Here is a 9979-nt window from a genome sequence, read left to right as displayed (position 1 = left end):
AAAACAAAAATAAGTAACATATTGAAGAAGTAAAATTTAGTTAATTTTAAAGACTTTTTTATAAAATAGCACACTAATGACATAATAAATCATATATATAAGTAGTAAAGTGGAACTTTAAAGTAAAGAATATGATAATGATAATGTACGAGCAAGAAGATAGTAGAATAAAAGTGACCTATGAGAAATGAAGAATCAAAGTTAGATAGAATAAATTTGTGGGTGGAGAATATATTTTGACGTAACAAAGCAGATAAAATGAAGCATCGAAGTTGAAATTACATTTCCCAAAGTAAAAGTTGTTCCTGTTTTGATCCAAAAAGTGTTCTTCTTCACATGTATGATTATGAAACTAACTAATGAAGGTAGATAGAATATGGAACTAACCAATCAAGTGGATAGAATATGGAATCACCTATGTTAAATTTAAAGAATAATATATATATCATGGTTAAGATATTCAAGACTAACTTTTTTATATTCATTCATATTTTTCAAGTGAATGTTTTATATAAATTGTTAAATTAAAATATAAAAAAGAGTGAAAATAGAAAATAACTCTTAAAAATTAATTTTAGAACAATTTTTATTTCTTCTTATATACATATTGTTATGAGAATTCAGCATTTTGGCCTAAGCTAAAAACTCAAGATCCAATATACAATCTTCATTTTATGTTATAGTCTAATGCATGATATTTCAAAGTTCAAAATTAATATTCTGTTAAAAAAAGTTGACACTAATGTTTAGAAAATATTAGAGTTGTCAAAGTGGGTCAGAACTCGTGGGCCAACTCGGCCCACCACGAATTTGGGTCGAGTTGGGTTGAAATTTTTTTACAAATGTCAATACGGGTCAATTTTTGACTTGGCCTACCAAGAACCCGGCTCACCCGGGTTGAACCCGTGGTGAGTCCGGTTGGTCCACCAACCCGTATGGTCACACACATTATGTTGGATTTTACAATGTTGGGCTCTTTTCTTAACCAAATACATTAGTAGGTTGGCAAATAGAAACCTAGCTTCAACTCCAAATAGATGGGGATAAAGAAGATGCTTCAATAGATGAAAACGTTGTGGATTTATCCATTCAAGACTCTAATATTATAGCTGGATAAGTGACAATAATGCTTTGATCTTAGATTGTAATTTATTTTTATTTTTATTTTGGTTTGTATTGAAGTTTAACATTATTTTGGATTGTATTTAGATTGTATTGAAGTTTATTTAAATTTTAATCCGAATTATAATTTATGACTTAAGAAAAAAAAATATATTTTATTTTAATTAAGTGGGCTAGTGAGCCAACCCATTTAACCCACCAACCCGTGGTGGGCCGAGCTGGGTTCGAAATTTTTTGACTCGCTTATAAGTGAGTTGGGTTGAATTGACCCACTAAATGATCAATCCGTGGTAAATCGGATCAGACTAAACAACTAATTTTGATAACTCTACAAAATATCGTCAATTAAATGAAGCTAATTTTAATATTGACTAATTAAAAGTCAATACAACATCGCATTAGAAAAAGTTATACCTAAGTTGATGCTAATAATTGTCTTTAACTTAATGCAATTTAGTAATTATTTTAGTAATCAAAACCGATTAAAACTGATTAAATTATAGTGACTTCCATATTTTGATTAAAATTGATAGAGATTTGAGTAGAGTTGATGACAGATAAAAAAAAATAAAGCATAAACTTAATTAAATATTTTTTTTATGAATTTGAATATTTTTAATTGAATTTTTATTAAATTTTTTATTTATCATGTGTTTAAAATTTTTATATTTTTTATTGAATATTTTTTTTATTATTAACTAATAATATGACTATTATTTTGTTTTATTATCTTCTTTACTTGTTTGCACATAGTAAAAATTGTAAGATTTTTTTATTAGTATAAAATGATAATACAATTAATGAAAATATGAGTCACTTTTATTGTTTTCAATAAAAAGGTGTTGAATAATAACAATAATCCTATATATCAATTGTGATGATGGGATCAAATTTGATCAAAATATAAATGATAATGTGAAAATCATCGGATAATCAGATAACGTGACAATTTGGTTATCCAACACTTTTTTCAATGAAAACAATGTCACTTCTCGTTTTATATAAACCACAATATCATTTTTTTATTAACATAACATCATATTTTCTTAATATGCAGAAATAAAGGAATAGGATATAAGATAACAACCGTATCTATTGAAAAAATATAAAATAAAATTGTATAGTTTTTTCCTATCACATAAACTCAAATTGTATATTTAATTATAAATATGATATGATGTTTGATTAGAGAGAAAGTAAATCATATATAATGGAGATTAGTTATATTCCCACCCTATGACAAAGTATATGTTTATTAATCATACGATTAGGATTTATTCTTAATCAATTATATAATTTATCAATAAAGTAAAATTAATTTTGATGATATCATCTCTATCTGAAAAAGGATTCCACCATTTAATTAATTGTCTTCAAAGTAGCTTTAGTAGAAAAAAAAAAGTTGGTGTATATACAAAGTGACACTAAGTTATTTAATATATAATTTATATATCCGTGAATAACGAAGGTACCAATATGCTGAAAAAGCCAACAAATCCATAATGAGTTAAAGAAATGTTATGATCTTCTTCAGGAATAAGAATATCAGAAATTTGCACAGAATATCGTATTTTATCTTAAAGTATATAGTGCCAAACGTTGACATTAATTAGGGAATGAAATTTGATACATGAAATCTCCAAAAATTCAACAGGAATTAAAAGTGTTGATTTAAAAAATAAATCTCCCTAGCTAACGTCAAAAATGAATTAAATATTTTTAAAAAAAAATTGAAACCATGAAAACAAAAATAAACATGATTGTCAGGGTAGTATATCATTTGATTCTATCATGAATGAATATGGATAATAAATAAATATGTTTTTGTCAGGTATTTTTTAAGTGTTGCTCAATATATACATGGGAATGTTCATGTATGTCTATTAAGTCCTTGTTTCCGTATGTCATAGGAGTCTTCATCATCGTACTCATTCGGGTTTTAAATTATTAAAATATATTTAATTATTGGACTTGATCAAGTCTTAAGCACAAAAAGAACTTATTTTATAATAGTTGAGTGATAATTCTTGTCAAACTTTATAGAGTTTGAGAACCACAACAAATGCACACTACCAGTGAGTTAAATGTCAACATGCATGTATTCGACAATCGAGTTTGGTGTCAACTATTTATATGTTTATATTCATATCTGTGTTATCCTGTAACATGATTTTAATTTTTTTTTCTATAAATACTTTTTGTTTACATTAGCTTACCTTTTTCTTGTTTAGTTATTTCTTTTGTAATGATCACTTAATTGCGTGAGCAGAAGAAGACGTAGATGAAAATACCATTCTAATGAATAACAATAAGACCGAGTAGGATCTGTCACTAGGAACAATTTATATTTTATTTAACATTGAAAAAATTCTCTTAGACTCATGTGCTTGGTTGTGTATATATATTTATATTATTATGGTTATTTTTAATAATTATATTAATATTTTATATTGATCTTTAACTTATGTTTTGGTTTTATCAATGTCTAATATTTTAATTAATAATTTTAAGCTGTTAAATGTGATATTATAATATTTGATAATATCATTTTTTTTATTATAATGTTTATCTTTTGTGAAGAAAAATATCTAATTAACATTTAGAATAATAAAGAAATAAATACGAAAGAGGATATGGATATACCCGTGTTCTTATAAGAATGAAGATAAATAAAATTTTCATACTTATTAAATAAGTATAAAAATAATTACTTATTTAGAAATAAGAATAAGATAATTAAGTGACATTTGTTTCATTGATATTTAACGATAAAATATTCAAATACTATCGTAATCCTAAATTAAAAAACTCATAAAAAATGCAACAATTTTATTCAATATTTTATTAATCTTTCTCTTGAACGATGTGCAACAAATTTTTTATTAATAGTAAGATTGATTATTATTATATGATGTGCATCAATTAGTGTGACTCCAAAAATCACTTTATTTTCTTGATCAGTAGATGACATTTTATTCAGTGATACATTTATCACAAAAAGTAATTGCTCTTTTTTTCTCCTTAATCAATTATCAACATTTTTCACACCCAAAAGAATTAATTGTGAAGTTTGTGAATCGATTTTGAGTGAATATACAGTAAAATAGATATTGTACCTTCAAAACCATTATTAAGACATCCATTTATTGGATTGGATGATGATATTTTACACTAAGGAAACGTGATGTAAAGTATCAGACAAATTAGGAATGGAAACGCGGGTCGATCCTCGTATTTTTTACGTGAACCGAAAAATGAAGTCTGTCTTATATAAGTGTGGATTCGCAAGCTAGTCTTTTTTTTTTTAAGTTGTTATGATAAAAATTTCAATATTCAATAAACTGGAAAATTTTAATAAATTCACAAAATTAAATAAAGACTTTTAGAGAATTTGATGATATATTAATAATTTAACATTTTCATTATATTCATATTTGTACTTTGACATACACAATGTATTCTTCAAATTTTATCATATTCAAAAATACATGATATTTGTTTTTTCCAATCATACAAAAATTTGGAATGTTCATGCAAGAGTCTAGAAGGAAAGTAACCGATATACACAAATGTAAATTTTTTTTCTTTTTACGCGAACGAGCAGGTAAGACTTTAACGGGCATGTAGATTCAATGTCTCGGCTCGTACCACACATTTTTAGCAGACTTATGGACTGACCCGCCAAATCAAACCCTTATTACCACCCCTAAAAGAAACTACAAAATGTTGAGTAGCACTTGTCTACTATATCACTTAAAAAGGTAAAATTTACAACTTTACCTAAATTTTAGTATGTTATATTACTTTTAAAACTTCATTGTAACTATTTTATATGAAAATTTTATATATAACTATATAAATAATTTGAGTCATTAAAAAAATATATCAAATAAATTTAACACAAAGCATCCGTATTATCGTACTGCTTTTAATTCAAAATCATAAAAAAAAATATTAATGCAATCTTCCATCCCAGATCATAAACCAACGAAGTATAAAGTTTTTTTTTTAATTTTCTTATTTTTATTGGACTGTTAAACACAAACTAAAATCTTTAATAATAGAAATAGCTAAATATTTTTTTTAATCTAGGGGGCATAGTTTGATGAGTTGATGAATAATTAAGAGTACATAATGATGACATTTGAAATGGAAGTAATGATGAAAGAAAAGCAAAAGCCCCAATGGGTTTGTTTCCTCCTTTGCCCACATTGTTTATTCTGTTTTATCCCCACTTTCATCATTGTGGTTCCTTTCACAATATAAAATATCCAATTATGCACCATCATGCTAACTCACTATGTCCTTATTGGGACCCAATAACCTACACACGTGCCTCTCCAAAAATAGACAACAAACTTATTTCTTTGCTTTTCTTTTCCCAAAATATGAAAAATTATTGCATCATCCTCATAACAAATATAAATATATATATTCCTTTTGTAGGCGTATTGTTAGCTAGTAGTAGCCATGGATAAGGTTGAAGACTATTATATCATCACTTCACTCTTCTTTACGCATCATATTCTTTGCAAGGAGTCAAGTATGTGGAGCACGCACTACATTGGTTTTTCTAAAACAATATTTACATTTTATTATTAAACTTATTTCTTAGGATTTGTTTACTGATTAGAATAGAATAAAGTAGTTATGAATGTTTTTTTTTTTATTTTAAGGTTAACTATATTTTTTGTCTTTAAAATTGATTTTGGTATTTGTTTGTATTTTAAACTTTGATCCATTTAAATTTTCATATTTAACAAATGTATGAATGTAGTTCTTTTTATTGTGTTAACTATTTTTTGAGTAACAAACAATAAATTACACTAATTTTTAATATGTTAATGGGACGAAAACTTGTATTATAGGATAAGAAAGATTGTCTGCATCTCTTAAGTATACGAACTTAACATAATCAAAGTTTGAGATAAAAACATGTTAAGCTGTCTTGAATGTTATGTTGTCCCTTCATCTTCCTTACTTCATATATTTATGATATAGTTATGGGTTGTAATGAGGTTTAAAGGGGCTGTTATTTTTTTGCTCTTTTATAAGACTAAAAGGCATCTGTATTATGTATCGCTCTATCATTATTCAGAAATAAAAAACTCTTGAACTGCCCCGTGGACGTAGGTCACATTTACTGAACCACGTAAATTTGTGTGTCTTCTTTTTCTCTTAATCTGTTTCTTTTCATCTTGTCATAACAGGTGGTATCAAGAGCTCTAAGTTACACTAGGGACCTACTCTGGAGAAACGCAATGTCTTCGTACAAATTCGATATTGATAAATTCAATGGATTGAATGATTTCACTTTGTGGAAATTGAAGATGAAGGCGGTTCTGGTGCATCAGGGGTGCGCTGCAACACAGAGGGTGCAGATCAATTACCAACGACTATAACAGATGATGCGAAAAACTTGATGTTGGAAAAAGCACACAGTTTGATTCTCTTGAGTTTGACTGATGAAGTTCTGAGAGAGGTGGGTGAAGAGACAACAACTGCAGGGATGTGGACGATGTTGGAAGATAAATTCCAGAAAAAATCTCTAACCAATCGATTGTATCAGAAACAACGTCTCTATACGTTGCAGATGTTTGAGAATATATCTGTGAGAGATCATCTTGATAACTTTAATCGAGTTATCTTGGATCTACAGAGTATTGGAGTTAAAATTGATGATGAGGATCAAGCTATTATTTTGTTATGTTCTCTGCCGAAATCATATGAAAATTTTATTGATACTATGTTGTATGGCAGGGATAGTATTACTGTTAACAACGTGAAAGATAGTTTACAATCTAAAGAACTGAAGAGAAGAGTCTCTAGTTCCAATGGGGATGATGCAGGCTTGATAGTTAGCAGAGGCAGAAGCATGGAAAGAGGAAATAGTAGCAAGGGTCATACGCGCAGTAATTCACTTTCAAAGTCAAAGAAAGTGAGATGTTACAAGTGCAAAGAGGTGGGGCACATAAGGAAGAATTGTCCACAACTGAAGAAAGAAAGAAATAATAATGTCAGAGCAACTGTTGCTCGTTCTAGTGCAGTTGTCTCAGGTGAGAGCTCAGATGAAGGAGATGGCGAAGATGTTTTGACGGTCAGCACTATTGGTTCTACTGATACATGGGTCATGGATACCGGTGCTTCTTATCACATGACTTTTAACAAGGAGTTGTTCAGTTCATTTAAAGAATGGAATGGCAGTGTAAAGTTGGGTGATAATGAGGAGCTTGGTGTGAAAGGAAGTGACGTTGTGCAGATAAAAATGTATGATGGCATTGTTAGAACGTTTGATGCTTGGTATGTTCCTGGCTTGCGAAAGAACCTGATCTCTATTGATACCTTAGACAAACAAGGGTACAATTTTTCAGGAAAAGATGGACAAATTACAGTTTCCAAAGGTGCTCTAGTTGTCATGAAAGGAAAGCTACAACATGGAATTTATGTTATGCTTGGCCATTCCTTTCAGGGAACGGTGTCTGTATCCCATTCCTTAGAGCAACATGTTGATAATACATAATTATAGCATCGTAGATTGGATCATATGAGTGAACGTGGTCTTGCTGTGTTAAGTAAACAAGGATTGTTGGGTGGAGCGGTGACAGGGAAATTGAAATTTTGTGAATCTTGTGTTATGGGTAAAAAACGCAGGCTGAAATTTTGTCACGGTAAGCACACTTCAACTGAAAAATTACAATATGTTCATTCTGATTTATGGGGTCCTTCCCCTGTCTTGTCTCATGGAAGATGCAGGTATTTTGTGACCTTTATCGATGACTACTCTAGAAAGGTTTGGGTGTATTTTTTGAAGACCAAGGATGAAGTGTTTGGACGGTTCAAGGAGTGAAAGACTATGGTTGAGAAACAGACTGGGAAACAAGTCAAGACTCTAAGAACAGATAATGGACTGGAGTTCTGCAATACAGAGTTTGATGATTACTGCAAAGAAGCAGGTATAGTCAGGCACCTTACAGTACGACATACACCACAACAGAATGGTGTCGTTGAACGGATGAATCAAACACTACTTCAGCGTGCTCGGTGCATGCGTTTAAATATTGGTCTCTCAAAAGAATTTTGGGCTGAAGCAGTTAATACTGTTGTTTATTTGGTGAACAGGTCTCCATCTACTACTATTGATTTAAAGACTCCTCAAGAGGTATGGTCTGGTAAACCTTCTAAGTATTCTGGTTTACGTATATTTGGTTGTCCTGCTTATGCTCATGTGAATGATGGTAAATTAGAGCCTAGGGCAATGAAATGTATATTTCTTGGGTATCCTACGGGTGTCAAAGGATATAAATTATGGTGTACTGAAAATAATAGAAATAAAAGGTTTATTATTAGCAGAGATGTTACCTTTAATGAGTCTGCTATGTTTGGCCAAAAAGAAGAGGTTGAAAATATTGCAGGGAATAAGGGAGTTCATCAAAAGGTGGAGCTTGAGGTTGAAGATTCAAATAAAGAAAATTTGGATTCGATAGATCAATCTAGTAATGTCCAAGAAGAACCTCAAAGTATAGCAACAAGGAGAACAAAAAGGGAAATCAGAAAACCTGCAAGGTATGCAGATGTTACATGTGTTGTTGATACTAACTTTGTTTCATATGCCTTGGCAGTTGGTGAAAATCTCTATTATGATGAGCCTAAATCCTATAAGAATGCAATCCAAAGTAAAGAAGCATCAGAATGGTTAATTCCCATGAATGAGGAGATGCAATCACTTAAGAAAAATCAGACCTGGGAGTTAGTACCATTACCTAAAGGTGTAAAGTCAGTAGGATGCAAATGAGTGTTCAAGAAGAAAGAAGGGATTCTTGATGTTGAACCATCTAGATTCAAGGCAAGACTTGTGGCAAAAGGTTTTTCACAAAAAGAGGGAATTGACTACCATGAAGTGTTTTCACCTGTGGTAAAACATAAGACTATTCGAGTTTTGTTGGCCATGGTGAGCGCTTTGGATATGGAGTTAGAGCAACTTGATGTGAAAACTGCATTCTTGCATGAGAATTTAGAGGAGCAAATTTATATGTCGCAGCCAGATGGATTCCTTGAGGTTGGAAAAGAGAACCATGTATGTTTGCTAAAAAAAGTCCTTGTATGGTTTAAAACAGAGCCCGAGGCAGTGGTACAAGAGGTTTGATGCTTTTATGGTTTCCTATAATTTTGTTCGAAATGAGTTTGATAATTGTGTTTATAGTAGGAAGTTGCAAGATGGTTCCTATATATATTTGTTACTATATGTGGATGACATGTTAATTGCAGCTAAGAGCAAGACTGATATTGATGCTCTTAAAGCTATGTAAAACAGTGAGTTTGAGATGAAGGATTTGGGTGCAGCCAAGAAGATTTTAGGAATGGAGATTTGGAGAGACAGGAATGTAGGTCTACTTTATGTATCTCAGAAGAAATACATTGAAAAGTTGTTGCAGTCTTTTCAAATGGAGAATTCTAAGCCTGTTAGTACTCCTTTGGCAGCACATTTTAAACTTGATGCTAGCACTCTTCCTAGTACTGATGAAGAGAAGGATTATATGAATAAGGTTCCTTACTCGAGTGTTGTTGGGAGCTTGATGTATGCAATGGTTTGTACAAGACCAGATTTGGCTCATGCTGTGAGTGTGGTTAGTAGATTTATGGGTAATCCTGGGAAAGCTCACTGGGAAGCTGTGAAGTGGATTATGCGATATTTAAAAGGTACTAGTAATATATGCTTGGTTTATGGTTCCAATGATATTGAGTGTGGTCTTATTGGTTATGCAGATTCTGATTATGGTGGAGATCTTGTGAAAAGAAGATCTTTGACGTATTATATCTTCACTCTTTATGGTTGTGCTATTAGTTGGAAAGCAACACT

Source organism: Vigna unguiculata, chromosome 8 (assembly GCF_037176805.1).
Source record: "Vigna unguiculata cultivar grain cowpea cultivar isolate G323 ecotype 2 chromosome 8, ASM3717680v1, whole genome shotgun sequence".
NCBI lineage: Eukaryota > Viridiplantae > Streptophyta > Magnoliopsida > Fabales > Fabaceae > Vigna > Vigna unguiculata.
Note: the sequence above shows the minus strand (reverse complement) of the source record.